This window comes from Ananas comosus, linkage group 4 (assembly GCF_001540865.1).
Source record: "Ananas comosus cultivar F153 linkage group 4, ASM154086v1, whole genome shotgun sequence".
NCBI lineage: Eukaryota > Viridiplantae > Streptophyta > Magnoliopsida > Poales > Bromeliaceae > Ananas > Ananas comosus.
In genome coordinates, this window is record NC_033624.1 from 4043906 (window position 1) to 4062329 (window position 18424).

An 18424-nucleotide genomic window follows, 5' to 3' on the forward strand; every position below is an offset into this window, starting at 1 on the left:
GCACTGTTCTCACCCTCTTGTTAGCACTGTTTATGCCTCTTATAAGTAGGAGAAACAATAGCAACAGAGGAGAACAGTGCAACAAGAGGAGAACACAGTATGAAATATCTGTTAAAGAATCGTAGTTATAAAATATAAAAATATCTGTAAATAAGCAGGATAAATGGTGCAACAAGAAAAAAAAATGCATCCATATATCTTAAACTGCACTCATTAAGAGATATTGATACTGCTTCTCCTCTGTTGCACGTTTCTCTCTCTCTTGTGCATTTTTCTCCTCTCTTTAAAGAAGACGAACAGTGCAACAAGAGAGAAAACATGCCAATCAAGAGGAGAAACATTAAATATCTGTTAAATCGGATGTGTAGTTTAAAAAAAAAAAGCAGTGTAACAAGAGGAAAAATGGTGCAAACAAAAAAAAACTGCACCCAAAATTTATCTTAAACATGCACCCATTTAAGAGATATTTATACTGTTCTCCTCTTGTTGATGTTTTCGCTCTTGAGAAAACAGTGCAACAAGAGGAGAAACATGCAACAAGAGAGAAGCAATATAAATATCTGTTAATAGATGTTCATTTGTTTAGAAATAACAAAAACAGTCCGACCCGCGTCCGCAAGCGGCCCGCTGCCTTGCTGGGCGACGGGATCGGGCTGGGGGTCCGCGCGCGACGCCGGCGTCTCGAGCGCCGAGTCAGTGGAGAAGCAGAGCGCTGGTCGGCGCTTCTGAGCGCGCGGCAGTGAGGGGGCTACCGGCGACGGAGAAGAACAGCAGACGGCGCTGCTGCCGCCCGCGTTACACTTTCCGCCTCCCCTCTACTGTCCTTCCGCTTGGCCTCCACCCTTCTTCTTCTTTCGCCGTGTGTCTTCTTCTCCGCATCAAGCCTGACCCTGTCGCCGCAAACGGCGGCGCCGCCGCGCGACGGACGCGGGCTGGGGGTCCGCCGGCGGCCCGATTGGAGAGGAAGCAGGGGGTCGCGGCAGGATGGAAGAGACGGTGAGGATGGCCAACTGAAGAAGATGTGAGAGGGAGCGACGGTGAAGAAAGAAGCAGACGGTCCGCTCTTTTTTTTTCGGCGAGTGAAAAAAAAAAAGAACCGACAGAACCAAAGGCAGAGAAAGAGAAGAGAATAAAGTAATAGGGTATTTCTGGTCAGTTTGCAAAAACGCGGACCGAAATCTGCAAAACGCAAAAGGTGACCGCGTTTTGCAAAAGCCCAAAATAAGTGAATTTTTATGCAAAAGAGCATATATATATAATATATATATATATATATATATATATAATATATATTATTATATATATATATATAATTATATATATATATATATATATTATAATATAATGAGTTAGAATATTTTAGAAGCACCAACGTCGTTGGTGTTTCTATGTTCCTACCCCTTGGATTACTGTTTTTATTACTATTACCTTTGATTAAACATCATTCAATCTTCACACATCTCAACCTCACATCTCTCCATCCAATCACTAAAACTTTAAAAGCACAACCTTCATGTGGCTTTGAAAGTGTTCTAGCTCAACTCTTTCTCTCTCTCTCTATATATAGAACTAGACTACGATAATTTTGATACGAGAAGTGCTTGGATAAAAACTTACGATCGTATATAGCCTCTCTCTCTCTCTCCACTCGATCAGTCCTCCGTCGGTCGTCTCCTCGCTCCTCTCTATCGTCCTCTGCTCTCCGCTTCTCTCGTCCGTCTCTCGTCTTCGTCCGCTCTCTCTCCCTCTCGTCTCTCTTCCTATCTCTCTCTATATATATATATATATATACACACGCACACACTTTGGGGAGATAGAGATGGTCAGGTTGGACGATAAACATACACCAATATAATAGAATAAAATATTTTTTTTTTTACTTCTCAAAATGTTTGTGAGGAAAATGTTTTCATTTTCATAAAAAAAAAGATAATGAAAAGAAAATTTTTCTGTGAAATATGAAAAATAATTTTTAAAAAAATCTATTTTTCAAACTCACGGAAAAAAAATTTTTAGCGTAAAATAAATTTTCTGAGATACTTTTCAAGAAACCAAACATGCCCTAAAGAGAGAAAAACTTTGAGTGGGGTATTTTTCAGCAACGCTTCGTTGGGGAGGTTCAATCCGTCACCACGTGTCACTATTATTTCTATCAAAAAATTATAATTTTTTGCTCTAATATTAAATATAAAAATATTTAAATATTATTTTTTACTGGCTTAAATTTTTAGAAAATAACGATTGTTTCATCTTATATAATATGGTATCAGAACAGAAAATTCGGAATTTGAGTCAGCTAAACGAACTATTGGATAGACGTAAAATTTAATTAATACATAATAGTAGATCAAAAATTCCCAACGAGACGTTATTGGGGAGCTCCCCACTCAAGTTTATCTATATCTATGCTACCGCACGTTTTTCATTCTCTTTTCTTCTTTTCCAAAATCATCCCTTCCTCATAATACAATACCGATCATATTCTATCAATATGAGCTATCAGAGAAAAGTAAACAAAAGAGAAGGTGACCAAAAAAAGCAACTTTTCCACATCTAATGATATACTAGTGAAGGACCCGCGCGTTGCGGCGGAACGACTTCATAGAAATAAATAAATAAATAAATTTAAAAATAACAAAATAAAGAGTTAAAAAATTATATAATATAAACAACCGAAAAATAAACAATTAATTAAAATTTGAGAATAAAAATATCACATACCTCATTATTTAAATCATAATACATTAAAATGTGGGGATTAAACTGTTATTCGTCCTATATTTTTATTTTAAGGATGAAAGTGTAAATTCAATCTTTCAATTTTTTTTATCCAACTTTTTATATGTTAGATTTGAGCAAGTCAACGATATTTTGACAATTCTCGCAATTAAATTTTATAAAATATAAAATTAATTTAAATTCTATCAATCTTTTTTTTTTAATGTATAATCTAGCTATATCTAAATGCTCAATATTGTAATTTTAAAATTTATATTTAATACAAATAATATAAACTATTTAAAATTTATTTATATATTTTAAATTTTTATAGTACAAAATACTTCTATGTACATGAACCACAAAACCAAGAAAATCACAAAACACACACCAACCTACTATCAACTGCTGGTCCACACCCGCACTGGATCCTGATTGATTTAAAAAAATAATAAATTAGGAAAAAATAAGATGAAGAGAGAAATTATTATTATAATATATATAATTTTTAGAAAAAATGATTTATTGTTCTTACATTTTTGCCTCTATTCTTCTTTTATCTATCTTATCCTTTAATTTTTATTTTTATTTTACTTTTTTCATGTTTTATTTTTAAATTTTCTTTCTTCTTTTTATATATTTTTAATAATTTTTTACTCAGCTTAATTAAAATTATATTTAATACAAATAATTTAACTTATTTAAAATTATTTATATATTTTAAATTTTTTAAAAATAAATAAAATTTAGATTAAATGAAAAAAAATATAATTTTTTTAATCATATATTAAAAGACAAATATATAAAAATATTAAAGAGAAAAAATTAAAGAAATAAAAAAATATAAAAAAAAATCCATCTCATCTCCTCTCTTCTCCCCTCGCTGGGCCCCACCTCCCCTCTGCTCTCCTCTCCTCTCCTCTCCTCTCCCGCTCCTCTCCCCGGCTGGGCCCCACCCTCTCTCTCTCCTCTCCTCTCCTCTCCCTCTCCCTCTCCCGCTCCTCCTCCCCGCCACGTGCCCGCCTGCCGCGCCCGCGCGCCCGCCTGCCGCGCGTCTGCCCGTGCCTCCGCTCACCGCCACGCCTGCTCGCACCCTCTGCCCCCTCTCGCCTCTGCGCCGGCTCGAGCCAGCGCCCGTCGCCGCGCGCCCGCGCCTGCCTGCGCCCCTCGCCCACCCCCGCACCGCCCGCCCGCCGCGCGCCGCGCCTGCGCCCGCGCCAGCTCGCCCACCCCCGCGCCAGCTCGCCTGCCCGCCCACGCGGCGCCCCAGCGCGCGCCGCCTGCCGCGACCGCGCGCTCGCCCCTGCCCGCGCCTCCACGCTCGCCCACCTGTTCCAAAACTGAGAATTCATGTATGTTATAGATATTCTTTGATCAGGCAATTTCAAGTGAGCACCGATCTTTTGGGAAAATGCAATGTTTCCTCTTTTCTCGTAATAGATCTCAAAAGGCAATCAAAATTGGGCCGGCGGCACGGCATTACTATATATCTCTAGCTGTAAAAATGCAACTTCTTTTGAATTGAAGACCTCCGCAACCCAAGCGCTTAGGCCCGTTTGTTTTGATGTAAGTGGAGTGATGAAACTCAAGTTCCATCACTTCTGTTATTTGTTTTGGTGTAAGTGAAAAATATAATATAACTCAAGTTACGTTAGAGCTCCACTTTACCTACTCTCGATTTCCTCCTCTAAAGTGCCGAATTCGACTTCCACCACACTCAACCTCCTCTAAAAAATTAACTAAACAGTAAAACCTAAACTCTACTTCCTTTATAATGGATTAGAATTACCTTATTTATAATAAATTAGGATTACCTTTAAATAATAATAAAAATTTAATTATATAATAGGTTAAATTTTATAGTGGTAAATTTACTACTATATTTAGGAGATAATAGGATCCACTTACTTATATCAAAACAAACAACGGAACTCAAAAAATTAATTTTACCAACACCAAGTTACATCAAAATAAACAGAAGAAGTAATTGAATTTAACTTTCAGACTGTATAAGTTACATCAAAACAAACAACAAAAAAATAATCACACTTCAGGAAAACTCAAACACCACTACACTTGACTTACGTTGGATCTACAGATTCGTCAATCCAAACGCCCCCTAACTGAATGAATCCATCATTCAGAGACTAATTTGCTTTTCATATTTTCTCACTTTACTATCATACTAGGATAGAAACCCGTGCGATGCACTGGACATTTTTTTTTAAATTTAGACAATAAAATTTTATCAGAAATAATTTAATAAATTTTAATAAAAATTATAAGAAAATAAAAAAAATCTGTATCAGTACAGAACCAATTCAACATTTTATTCAAGTCTAAGCTAAACATTTTGTGTAAGTCTAAGCGGCTTAAAGAAAACATAAATAGCGCAAAAAAAAAAAAACAAAAAGTGATAGAATTAAAAAGAACAAAAATAAAAGAATTTAAAGAAAAAGCAGTTAACGTTGCATAAAAAATATAAGAATAAAAGTATAAAAAAGATAAAAAAGAATAAAAAAAAATTCATAAGTATAATAAATTATATTTACAGTAACAATACAATTGAGCAATAAAATGTCATATACTTTATAGTTTGAGTAAGAAATTATAACGCAAAAAAATAAGAAATTGTAACGCAAAAAAGTTTGAGTCAAATTTCATGCATTTTATTGTTTGAGGACCAAAAGAACAATTAACCCCTTTTTTATGTTTTGTTTTTATTTCAAACAAAATCACAGTTGAGCATTGATTTTTTTTTTTAATTAGTAATTTTATATAAGAAAATTACATGAATTTTAGAAATCCTAATTGTTAAAATTAAAACTCAACCAATCATATTTAAGATATTCCAAAAGATTTTACATGTAAGATTAATCACTCATGAGATTATAAATATTGCATTGAAGTTTGACAGTAAAAATATATAAAACTTTTCTGAATTATGCATTATTTTGAATCAGTTATCTAACATTTCAAATTTTCGTTTTTGTTATCCAATTTTTCTACATGTTAGATTTGAGTCAATCGATGATATTTTAACTTCAAAAATTGAATGTGTCCCTTATCTTTACAAATTTAGTTGGTATATTTTATACAATTTTCATAATTAAATTTATTAAAATAAAAAATTAATTTAAACTCTATTATTTTCTTATTTTTTATTATACTATTTATATCTAAGTAATCATAAAATTAAAATTTATATTTAATACATACAGTCTAAAATATTTAAAAGTTAGGCATAAATAATTATACATTTTAAATTTTTATAATAAAAAAATAAATTAAATTAAAAAAAAATCTTTAAAATTCTCTTTCTCTATGGGCATGTTTGTTTCAGCGAAACTTGACTTTGGATTGAGGTGGAGTTCGGTGAAAACTACTTTTTTTTCGCTGTTTGTTTCGTAGTTATGGAAGTGGGGTTTCATTAGTTCTGCTATTTATTTGGCAGGAAGTGTATGATCTAAAACTGTAATTTATATATAAATAATAAATAATTTAATAAATAAAAATAATACTATTATATTTTTAAATTTAATATGATATCACAGCAGAAAGTTTGGAGTTCGAGTCAGCTAAATGAACTATTGGATAGATGCAAAAATTTAACATGACAACAGATCAAAAATTCGCAATGAGGCGTTATTGGGGAGCTCCCCACTCAAGTTTATCTGTATATATCTATACTACCGCACATTTTTCATTTTCTCTTTTCTTCTTTTCCAAAATTGTCCCTTTCTCATAATACAATACTGATCGTATTCTAACAATATGAGCTATCAGATGTAATCCATTTTCTGCTTGGTGTCTCACAACTGTTTAATTTTTTTTATTTTAAATTATTTATTTTACGAACTATGTATAAGTTTTCTGATCTAATCCGACGAATAACATTAAAAATATCTCACAATTTTTTTGATAAAATTATTCTGTCTTTTTAAATCTCCTCACTCTTATTAATTATACCAACTAAAAAAAAAAAATTTAAGGCAATGCAAGCTTCTCCAACTTTTATTTATTTATTTTTAAATTGATATTTTTAAACTTGTATTCTTTGTCATTAATAGATTTAAAGCCAAATTGCATAAAAAATTACTGACTTTGCATTTCTGCAAAAGCAAATTATTTGTTTTAGAGAATACTATTTATTTTGGTAAGAAAAGAAATATATATTACATCAATCTTGATTGATGTGTTTATTATTAGGTGAGTATCATATTGATCTTTATTATTTCATTTTTAAAAATATGTGCCGAGCAATTGCTCGGGCATTAATTTTACTAGTTCTGCAAAAAGTGATAGATTTTTATATACATATATATATAACATATACATAACTTATCTGAACTTTGAATTATTTTAAAACGGGTATGCGATCTTTCTTGTGCTATTCATCTTGCTTCTTAATCTCTTTCTTCTACCAGTTTTTTTTTTTTTTTTTTTTGGACCGCGAGTTGCTCCACCGTCAACCACCAGTTTTTGGCCGCGAGTGATTTCACGGTTGATATTTGAATGCTTCATTTACAGAATCATATATTGTCACTATTATTATTATTATTATTATTATTATTATTATTATTTTGGTTGAAATTAAGAGGAAAGAAACCTCAATTAAAAAGATAAAATTCAACATTTAGACTTCATCAGTTGATAAGCCAACAAGAAACAAGAACAGTGGAGAGAAAAAGGAAGCAAAAGAGAAGGTGACCAAAAAAAAGCAACTTTTCCACATCTGATGATATATAATATTCTTGATCAGGCACTTCCCAACAGCACTTCTCAAGTTGAGCACCGATCGTTTGGAAAAATGCAATGTTTCCTCTTTTCTCGTCAGATCTCAAAAGGCAATCAAAATTGGACCGGTGACATTGCTATATATCTGAGCTGTAAAGATGCAACCTCTTTTGAATCGAAAACCTCTGCAACCCAAACCCACGGAACTGTAACTGAATGAATCCATACTAATTTACTTTTCACACTTTCTCGCTTTAGTATTCAGTGGTTTAAACCGTATCCATTTAATGCATTATGATTTCATTTTTATTTTTTTATTATCAATTCCACTAATTTTTTTCGTTAAATTAATGATAAAGTTAAAACTAAAGGGTACTAAAGTGAATATTCAATAAATCTAGATGGGGTATCTGAAGTTTTTTGTATGTAATTTAGGGAAAACTTCAAAATCCCCCCCTGTGGTTTCGCACTTTCTCACTATAGTACGATTTGGTTTAAAATGTATCAATCTGCCCCCCTGTGGTTTTATTTTTATCTTTTCGGTAGCTTTTTTCTTAATATTTTGTTAAATTATATACAAAAAATTTCAGATACCCATCTAGATTTATCAAATATTTATTTTAGTGCCCTTTAATTTTAACTTTGTCACTGATTTAAGAAAAAAATAAGAACAAAATTGATAATGAAAAGAAAAAAACGAAACCACAGGAGTGCAAATTAATACACTTTAAACCACATGGTACTAAAGTGAGAAAGTGTGAAACCACGAGGGGGATTTTTGAAGTTATCCCTATAATTTAATAAAATATTAACGAAAAAGTTTACGAAAAGATAGAAATGAAACTACAGGATACCAACTTGGTATATTTTAAACCACGTGGCACTAAAATGAGAAAGTGCGAAACCATATAGGAGTGGTATTTGGAGTTTACCCAGTTTAAAAAGAGTCTTTTAAACCTAGAGAAGGGGGCTACAAAATTAAGATTTTGAATAGTTATAAACGTACTCGGCATTAATTTCTCTCTTAATTTCTATTGGAATATATAAGCACGTACACAAGCACCTGCATATATATACAAAAGAAGTATGCGTATCTTTTATAAAGTGCATGCTTAATTGTACACACTGCCTATTGCCTATTGGCAGTGTTTTGGATTAGAGATAAGGAGAGGGATAACTTCTTATCCCTTTCTTTATACTCAAACGTAAATTTTTTATTCGAAAATAGTAGTTTTCAGATACCTAAAATAAATTGGTATAACTATTCCTACCAATCCCTTTATTTTCTATATATAACTACCTACTATTTTTCTTATTCTATATTATCTATCCAAACATTATTTTTCTTATCCTCGAAAATAATCCAGTTTTCATCCAAACGCTATTTTACTTATCCCCATATTTGTACATATTCATGTAATAGCTAGTTTTTATTTATACCCGAACCAAACGGTACCATAATATATTGTGACGATGACCTATAAAAAATTTAATTTATGAACTCGATCTTCTTCTTACGGAGCTCTGGACCTGCGACTTGCATATATAAACGAAGTTAGCTGGGAATTAATGTTAGTTAAAGCGGTGCAGCTGCTCGATCGGACGATCCGGTTCTTTTACTATTTTGTGATTCTAATTTCATCATCTATTAACGAAAAAATATTAAATTTTGGATTGAAAATCTACCATTGATCTGGCCCGGCAACCCAAAGGGGGTGTAACTGTACAACACCGTCATCACTAAGTTTATCAATTTTTTTCTTATACTAAAATTTAAAAAGAGAGAAAAAGAATACAAAATTAAGGATTACAATCCTATAACTCGTTTTGAGTTGTAAACTTAGCATTTCTTGCACAAACACCTACTTATTTATATATATGTAGAGAGAGAGAGAAAGCTCTGAACCTGCGACTTGCAGAAAGGAAGGACATTGTACGCAGGGATCATAATTATAATTAATTAAAGCGGTGCAGCACAATCCGGTTCTTCTAACGGCCACGTCCCGGACAATTCCCACAGACGATGTTGGGATCGCTGGTGCAGCAGGAATGGCCCGGCTTTGGGCTATCGCGGCCGGTCATCGTCGCGGCCGCCTGCATCGCTGCAAACGTCGTCGGCCTGCTGCCTCCTTCCTCGGTGAAGCGCTCCGGCGGCGTTACAGGCTGCGGCATGGTTGAGCTTGTTACCATCATCATCATCATCATCAGCAGCAGCATCATCATCATCATCAAGAAGAGAAGGAGGATGACAGCCTGCAGTAGTTTGGAGCTAGGGGCCATAAATATATGATATATCGATCGCAGGGAGAGGAGGCCGGAACTGTGAGCAGCAGGAGCAGGAGTGCGAGCGTAGCTAATTAAGGGAGGTGGGTTTTTGCACTCGTCGGGGGACAATCGGATAAGGCATGCAGCGGATTTTCGCAGGTCTGAGAACACTTTCAGCACACCTTTGTAGCCCCGCGGCCTTTGTGGGACAAAAATTTCAAACAACAATAACTTAGGGGCTGTTTGGTTGGATGTAGTTGCAAAAACAGTGTAGTTGAAAATACATGCGGTTGCAAATGCTGCAGTTGTAACTACACCTAATCTGTTTGGTTTTACACAGTTGCAACTGCTGCAGTTACATTTCTTCTGTTTGGTAATATGAAGTTGATAGTTGTATTTGTGAATTTTGTCACCTTTTCAAATAGAGTGGTGAAATTACCTTCACTAAACATAAAATAATTATATAAATTTATTAATCATTTAAATTTACTATTTATAAATAAATAAGTAGATATATATAATATTTTTCAACTTATTAATCGACACATTTAAAACTTTTAATTTATTTAATTTTAATATGTAAATCAAACTTTAAAATTTAAACGATTCTTTCATTTTTTTTTATCAAATTTAATAATTATAATTAATTAAAATTTATTAAATTAACATACACGATCACATTCTATAAAATTTTTTTAAAAAAACTATATTTATATTTTAAATAAAATAAATTTAAAAAATTTAATTTTTTGCACAAAGCTTGTATTGTCTAAAAAATTTTATTAGTATGAGTTTATTTACAAGTATTTTTATTTACCTATATACATATATTATTTATTTATTTAGCTATTTATTATTTATTTATTATTGTTAATTTGTGGGTGATCCTATCCCTCACCAACTGCTGCAGTTGGAACTACGGCCAATTTGGATGTAGTTCCAACTGCAGCATTTGGACCTTCTTGTGTAGTTGGAACTGCAGCAGTTGAACTCAACTACACTAAACCAAACAAAGAAATTGAGGCTACACGCATTTGCAACTGCACTGCAGTTGTAAATGCGTGCAACCAAACAGCCCCTTAGTGCAGTGAAACAACAGTTGTGCGTCTAGGCTCAACTTAGTGCTCGAGACTTTTTAGTCAGTCCAAAAAAAAATTAATATGTTAGAAGTCTGACGTGACTCAAATTCAGAACTTTTTACTCTAATACTATGTGAAACAACCGTTATACTTTAAAAACTTAAACTATTAAAGAACGATGTTTAAATATGTTTATATTTAACAAGTATTCAAAAAAAAATTTGTGTGCTCCAATCTTTTAGAGAGAGAGATAGAAAAAAAGATCGAAGCACGTGAAAAAAAGAGAGCCACATCGACAAATGGGGAGCAATGCCCATAAATTTTTTTTTTGTCCGCTTTTGGATTCTTTTGTAAAGTTCCAATAGAAAAGAAAGAGAAAGTTGGGTTCTATTTGAATGCCTTTTAATTAAACCGTATCCCAGTTAAAACTTAAAACTATGCTATTTCCGGAGAAATATTATCTCATAAAGTATTTGACAGGTACAAAACGTAAATACTTTTTTGAATATAGTTAAACGATACTTTTAAAAAATAAAGTAAAATAATAATCCACTCCAACTAAAAAAAAAAAAAAAAATTTCACTATTCTTGAGCTTTCTCACCCCCGAGCTATGTCAAATTTCAGACTTTAAATTTTAAAATTTTAAATTTAAACCTCATTTTCAAATTTCAAATTTAAAAATTTTTTCTTTTAATTTGTTTTTAATTTCAAAATTTCGGATATCACAATTTTAAATTTTAAATTTAATTTTTAATTTCAAATTTTAAATTTTAATTTTATATTTTATATTTTATATTTTAAATTTCAACTTTCAATTTAAATTTCAAGTTTAAATTTCAAATTAAAAATTAAAATTTAAAATTTAAAATACTGATTAACAAATTTTAAATTTTCAAATTTTACAATTTTTAAATTTGAAATTTTTAAAATTTTAATTTTTAAATTTTAAATTTTAACTTTAAATTTTGAATTTTGACTTTATTTCAAAAAATTTTAAAAATTTCAAATTTTAACTTTAAATTTTGAATTTCCACTTTATTTCAAATTTTAACATTTTTAATTTTAAAATTTTAAAATCTAAAATTATTACTTTACCTTTTAATTTTTTAAATTTTAATTGAGAGAAATTTTCTGAATTTGTATAATGTGTATTCAAATAGTTTGAAAATCGAAGACGTCAAATTTTTTAAAGTTATAGGATTTTCTATTTTACTTAGACCAAAACCACAATTTTGTTTCTTATTCTTTTCTAGTGTAGGAAAAAAAAAAAAAACTTAATGATTAATATTGAAAGTCACAAACTCAGCCTTACCTCCTCAATTTCTGTCATGTCTGAACTGGTATCGACAGAGGTGGGGAAAAAATAAAAGAGAGGAGCACGATCGATGTCAATGTTTGAGCAATAAAGAAGGAGAAGAAAGGAGAGGAAGCAAGAGAAAAAATAAAAAAAGAGACGACAGGATGGAGGAAAATGAATCAAGGCAGAAAAAAACGAATAAGACTAAAAAAAATAAAAAAAAGATGGATAAGAATATTTTAATTAATTTACTAAAAATTTAAATCAAATTTATAAAATTTAAAAACATAGTCTGTTTTTATAAAAATACAAAACGGATAATTTTTTATTCAAATTAGCCTAAAATCAAAGGCATATTGATGGTCAAATATTCACAGAACAAAATGATACATGCATTGGACAAGGCTATGAAAAAGAATGATGTGGAAAAATTAAGTGATTTGATTGTTGATAGTTCATTCGGAATCTAATAATATTCAATATTTTCTTCTTTTTTTTTTGCCGGTTGTCCGTCAGTTATAAAGAAAAGAAAAAAGAAGAACCGTATTATTGGAAAGCTAAAAAGAGATATATTATATTTTAGTTCACGAGAAATATACAACATTAGAAATGCAATTTCAAATTATTAAATATATTTATACTTATTTAAAATCCTTGCAAATCACGACAAATCCACTAAAATCATACGGAACTATATATATATATATATCCAAACATAAAAATAACTCTCCACACAAAGTAAATGACACTCCAAATTAAAATGATGCGTTTTTTCCTTCTTTTTGTGAAAATTTAAATATCAATTAAAAAATTATTTGGGGGGAATATATATAATAAATATGTTAAAAGTATGTTTTAAAAATTTCAGGCTTCTCATGATTTAGTTAATACGCGAATTAACTAACAGAGCTATCAACTATTAAGTCTTTTGTCATTTGCACTGAAAACGGTCGGTTTTCGTCCACTGTTTTGAACCGGTGAGAAACAGCTATTGTCCACAATCTATAGCCATTTGATCATGGTCTACATGCATTGAACGCTACATGAATTGCTTCTTAAGTAATCGAAAGAATATACCAAACAAAATGTTGTAGTGTCTAAATAGAACAAAGAGCCGGCCCCTTTATTTCCTTTCCCTGTTCTTTTCGCCAAACGTTGACTTCTCTCCCAATACAGTTAACAAAAAAAAAAAAAAAAAAAAAAAAAAGAATCTATCAAGGAGCATAAATTATAGGCGGGCTTTTACTTACATACCTCCCAATACTATTTAAATTTTTTAAATTTAACTCTCTATTTTCAAAATATACTACTAAATCTCAAATCCTATTAGCATTTTTTAAAAAAAATACCCTTCAAAACTCTAAATTTCATTAGTAAATTCTAGGATTAGGAGTGTCACGTCCCGGATTTCTCCTTTTTTCAGCCACGCCGGTAAATCCGCCGTATACAAAAAAAATTTTCCTATATACGAAACGATAACTGTACCTGTAATCATACAATACTACAACCAGTAGTATAGAGCTGCTAAAAAAATAATATATATAAAAAAAAAGTTCACTATACATACATCACATCCAGGTGTACAAAACACTCGCTCCAGCGAGATACAACAAAAGTATGTATATGAATTAAAAAACTACCACTACCTGTAGCTGTTATACTCTAGCTAAGCAGCAAACTGGGAAAGGATTTAACTCGCGACTCCCTTTTCATGGTCCGAATCAGCAGCAGCAGTAGACGACGAAGAAGGCTCTGCAAAAAATTCTAACAACTGGACTTGAGAACTACTGCAAAAAGAAATAGTCCTCAGTGGATACTGCTACCGACCTCAACGGCTCACCCACTAAGTCTACAGATGTAAACAAGTATAGTAAAAAAGCTGAAATAAATCTACAGCTATATGCATATATACTATCTCGGTCTAACACCAACTATCTGTAGAAAAAGTAAATCCTGACCCAATCTCGCTAGGGACTGTGAACACACCCGTCCCGTCTGTCGAAGTGAACCCGTATACTACCCCATGAGTAGCCGGTAGAGAAATCTCTCTAAGTACTGTGAATACACCCGTCCCCTCTAATTAGGTTACACTGTAGCTCAAGAGTAACCGGTGGAGAAAACTCTTTAGAGACTGTGAACACACTTGTCTAGTCTAACTAGGCTACACTGTAGCTCAAGAGTAATCGGTGGAGAAAACTCTTTAGAGACTGTGAACACACCCGTCTCGCCTAACTAGATTACACCGTATCTCAAAGGTAGTCGGTTTAAGTAAAAAGGTCCGACAGGACGGTTGTGACTCCACTTACGTCACAACTTTACTGAAGGTAGAGAAAAGCGTCACTAACTATCTCATCCGGACTGCCCAAACGGACCCACCCAGCCTGTATCCAGTAACGCTGTACACCACCCACGGGAAGGGGTGGCCGGCTCAAGAACTGTCCAAACAGAAACTGCGACATCATCGCAATGAAACCTCATTTCGGAATGGCATTCGTGGACGCGACCCAAATGAAATTACAAGTGTTTATGCCAAGTTCATTTAGGCTCTCACAGGCTATAGTCAAGTAAACATGGTTTAACTGGTCTAACAACCAAAACACCCGTGCCCTGATGCAAAAACAGTAATCTGGGTCCACCATCAACCCCAACGGCACCTGACAACCTGGAACAGTCTGAACATTACTGTAAAAATAAGCTCGGCATCCCAGCACGAGTATAAAATTATTCTACACTATTCTGAGTATCCACCGCCCACAAACTGTGGTGATACAAACAAACTAGGCTTCTAAAACTAAATCTGATAGTTTGTTCAAATTGCGGTATAGAAACGTCAGTTTTCTCCTAAGTCAAATCCAAGTCCAACATGCATTATTTAGCTAATTTTCTAAGCTCCAATTCAAATTCATAGGCATGAAATTCCAGGAATCGAGCTAAACTATGTACTAAACAAAGCTAAAAACACATACTATTGACATATATAAAATTAGAAGGAAACCCGTAGAATTCGGTAAGCATCACTTTAACCTACCTCAAAAGCTAATCTACAGCAGCGAGAAGTCGATGAATCCCGCGTTCGCCCGGCCTCCAACGGCGCAACCACGACGCACGCACTCGACTCGCTCGCTCGCAATCCTAGGGGGCCCATATCATCCTAACCACTCATTTCTCAATTCAAGGGCTAAAAAATCAATAGCACCAATAGCCTGGTACTATTGATAGTATTCCAGCCTAGTTCTAGTTTTATATATATATATATATATATATATATATATATATATATATANATATATATGTATACACACTATTATCAAGTGCTTAATGCTATCGAGTTTTCGGCCGCTTGATGAAAGGATGTCCGGCTAGGATAATAGTGGTCCCCTAAGGTTGATACTATTATACTATCGATAGTATCAAATACTTAGTGCTGTTTAGTTTTCTGCCGTTTGATGAAAGTATGCACGGTTAGGATAATAGTGGTCCCTTAAGGTTGAGTGGGTGGTTGATTGAATAGTATAATCAAATGTGTGGAAATATATATATATATATATATATATAAAAGTACGTATTTTGAATTTGGATTAGTTGACATATCTATTTTCTTGGCAGAAAAAATTTTAGTTTCCTTTTTTTTCCTATTTTTGGCAGAAAAAGAATTTTGTTTTCTTTTTTTCCTATGCAAAATAAATAACGTAATAAGACAAGCTTTGAGTTTTTCTTTTTTCTCTAATAGATAATTTTTCTTTTTTGATTAAATATTTCTATACCATTCAATATCTTTTCTTTTTAAGTAAATACTTTCAAATTATTTCAATATTATCTACTNCCATTCAATATCTTTTCTTTTTAAGTAAATACTTTCAAATTATTTCAATATTATCTACTAATATTTAATTGTTATATTAATTTTTTATTAATATATTTGTTGCCGGGCCGTTCGGGCCAACCACGCCCCACTTGGCCCGAATGAATGTGGGTTGTGCAGGCCCACATTACACCCCTACGTGTAATAGCACATATCTAAGGGGTCATTTGGTTGGACGTATATAGCCAGAGATGCATGCAGTAAGAAATACAATAATTATAACTATATTTATTTTGTTTGGTTTGATGCAGTTAAAAACGCTACAACTATAATAAAAAAAAAAAAAAGTTATTTAATTGCATGCAGTTAAAAAGTTAATGTCTAAAATTTTACCACTTAATATACGTGGTGGTGGAGAGAAAAAAAAAATTACTTTTTGTTTAAAAAGTGAGTAAAAAGATAAGCGTACCTTTTATTTAAAATTATTTTCTCCAACAGCTAGAGTTAAAATTACCGTTAATTTAAATATAGCTCAATTACTACAGTTAGACCTTCCTGTGCAATTCTAAATTCAGCAAATGAATTCAAAAACATTAAATTAAATACCAAATTCGAATATGTACATAATTAGTCGTGTAGTAAATAGTAATGTAGTAGCAACTGCGTATAATCAAATTGTACCTAATTGTGTGCCTCATTTTAACTTCCGCCAAAGAAAACGGTGGGGAGCAAGGGTCCGACTTTGGGACCCGTTAAAGGTGATAGATTTTTTTAAAAAAAATATTCAAATGTAGGGGTTTTTGGGATTGGGAGTCACCTTCAAAAAAAGGACAAAATTAAGGTAGTATGAATACTTGTTCGATCTAGAGAAGTACAGAATGCACCATATGCAAATATATAGAGAGACCTCATACACCTTTACTTAACTATACATCACTTTCTGAGAAAATGCAATATCGATATCTCTCCTATAATGCACAACAATAGCATTAATTCACCGATCGTCCCTAGAGCAAAAGGTTTGATGGTTGATACCCGAGGTCCCAAGTTCGAATCCTAGTTGGTTCATATTTTCAGCTAAATTTATTTCTAAATAAAATAAACAAAACGAATAGCGTTCTACCTATCTCTCTCAAAAAAAAAAAAAAAAAAAAACAATAGCATTAATTCACAATAACCAAATTTTACTCCAGAAACAGAAAAATAAACTACAGTATTCATTCATTACCTCTCACATAGAATAATTCCACATTCCATGCTTAAACTAACACCACCGGAGAAGATTAACTTTTCTAGGCAACTCTTTTTTACCTTCCTCGTACCAGTTACTAATGTTAAAGAAGCACTGTAAAGACCGAAGAACAACAAAAATCGCTTGTGCAGATTCAAGAAAAGGATTAGAAAAAGATATGCCAATTACCAACTAGGGAGCAAAACGTAACATGCTAATGCACAAAACTATTAATACAAATCCGGAACAACTAGTTGCTCCCTTCGAGATGGAAGAGATTAAAAAAGCGGTTTTTCAACTAGGAAGGAACAAAGCGCCAGGGCCAGACGGATTTCCAATAAGTTTTTATCAGACTTTTTGGGATATGTTGAAGGAGGACTTGGCGAATATTTACCAGGAATTGTATGAGGGTAAGCTCTTCACCGGATCTGTATATCGATTATTCCTTCATTTGCCTCATCCCCAAAAAAAAAGGAGCGGCTCATGCTAACGACTTTCGTCCTATTAGCCTAATCAATAGTATTCAAAAAATAATCTCCAAAGTTCTATCTAATAGACTAGGAGTTATGCATGAGACTATTTCCACTTCCCAGTCGGCGTTTTTAAAAGATAGGTTACTTCTAGACTCTTTTGTCACCGCTAACGAGTTGGTTGCATGGGATAGCTATAAAGCTGTGGAAGGGGTAGGAGTGAAGGTGGATTTTGAGAAGGCCTATGACAAAGTCAGTTGGGAGTTCTTATTTAAAATTATGAATTGGTTGGGATTTGGCGAAAAATAGTGTGGATGGATAAAACAGTGTATTTGTAATGCCAAGGTTGCTGCACTTGTCAATGGAGAAGCTACCAGGTGGATTAAAATGAAAAGAGGGGTACGACAAGGTGACCCCTTGTCCCTTCCTGTTCTTAGTGGTGGCAGAATGTCTAGCAAGAATGACAGAACAAGCAACTTGGACCAAGCTTCTTCGGGGCGGTCGGACCTACAGAAGATTGCCTAGTGACAATTATTCAATATGCTGACGATACGATTTTCTTTTGTGAAGATAAAAAAAAATATTTGAAAAACCTCAAGTTCATGTGGAGCATTTTCGAGTAGGCCTCTGGAGTCAGAATTAATATAGCAAAATCAGAGCTACTTTATGTGGGAAAAAGTGAAAATAGGGCAATGATATTAGCAAACATTCTAGGGTTCAAGGTTGGGAGTTTTTCGATAAAATATTTGGGATTGCCACTATCTAATAAAACACTAACGAAGAACGAATGGATAGGGATTCTCGACAAAGTGCAAAGAAATATT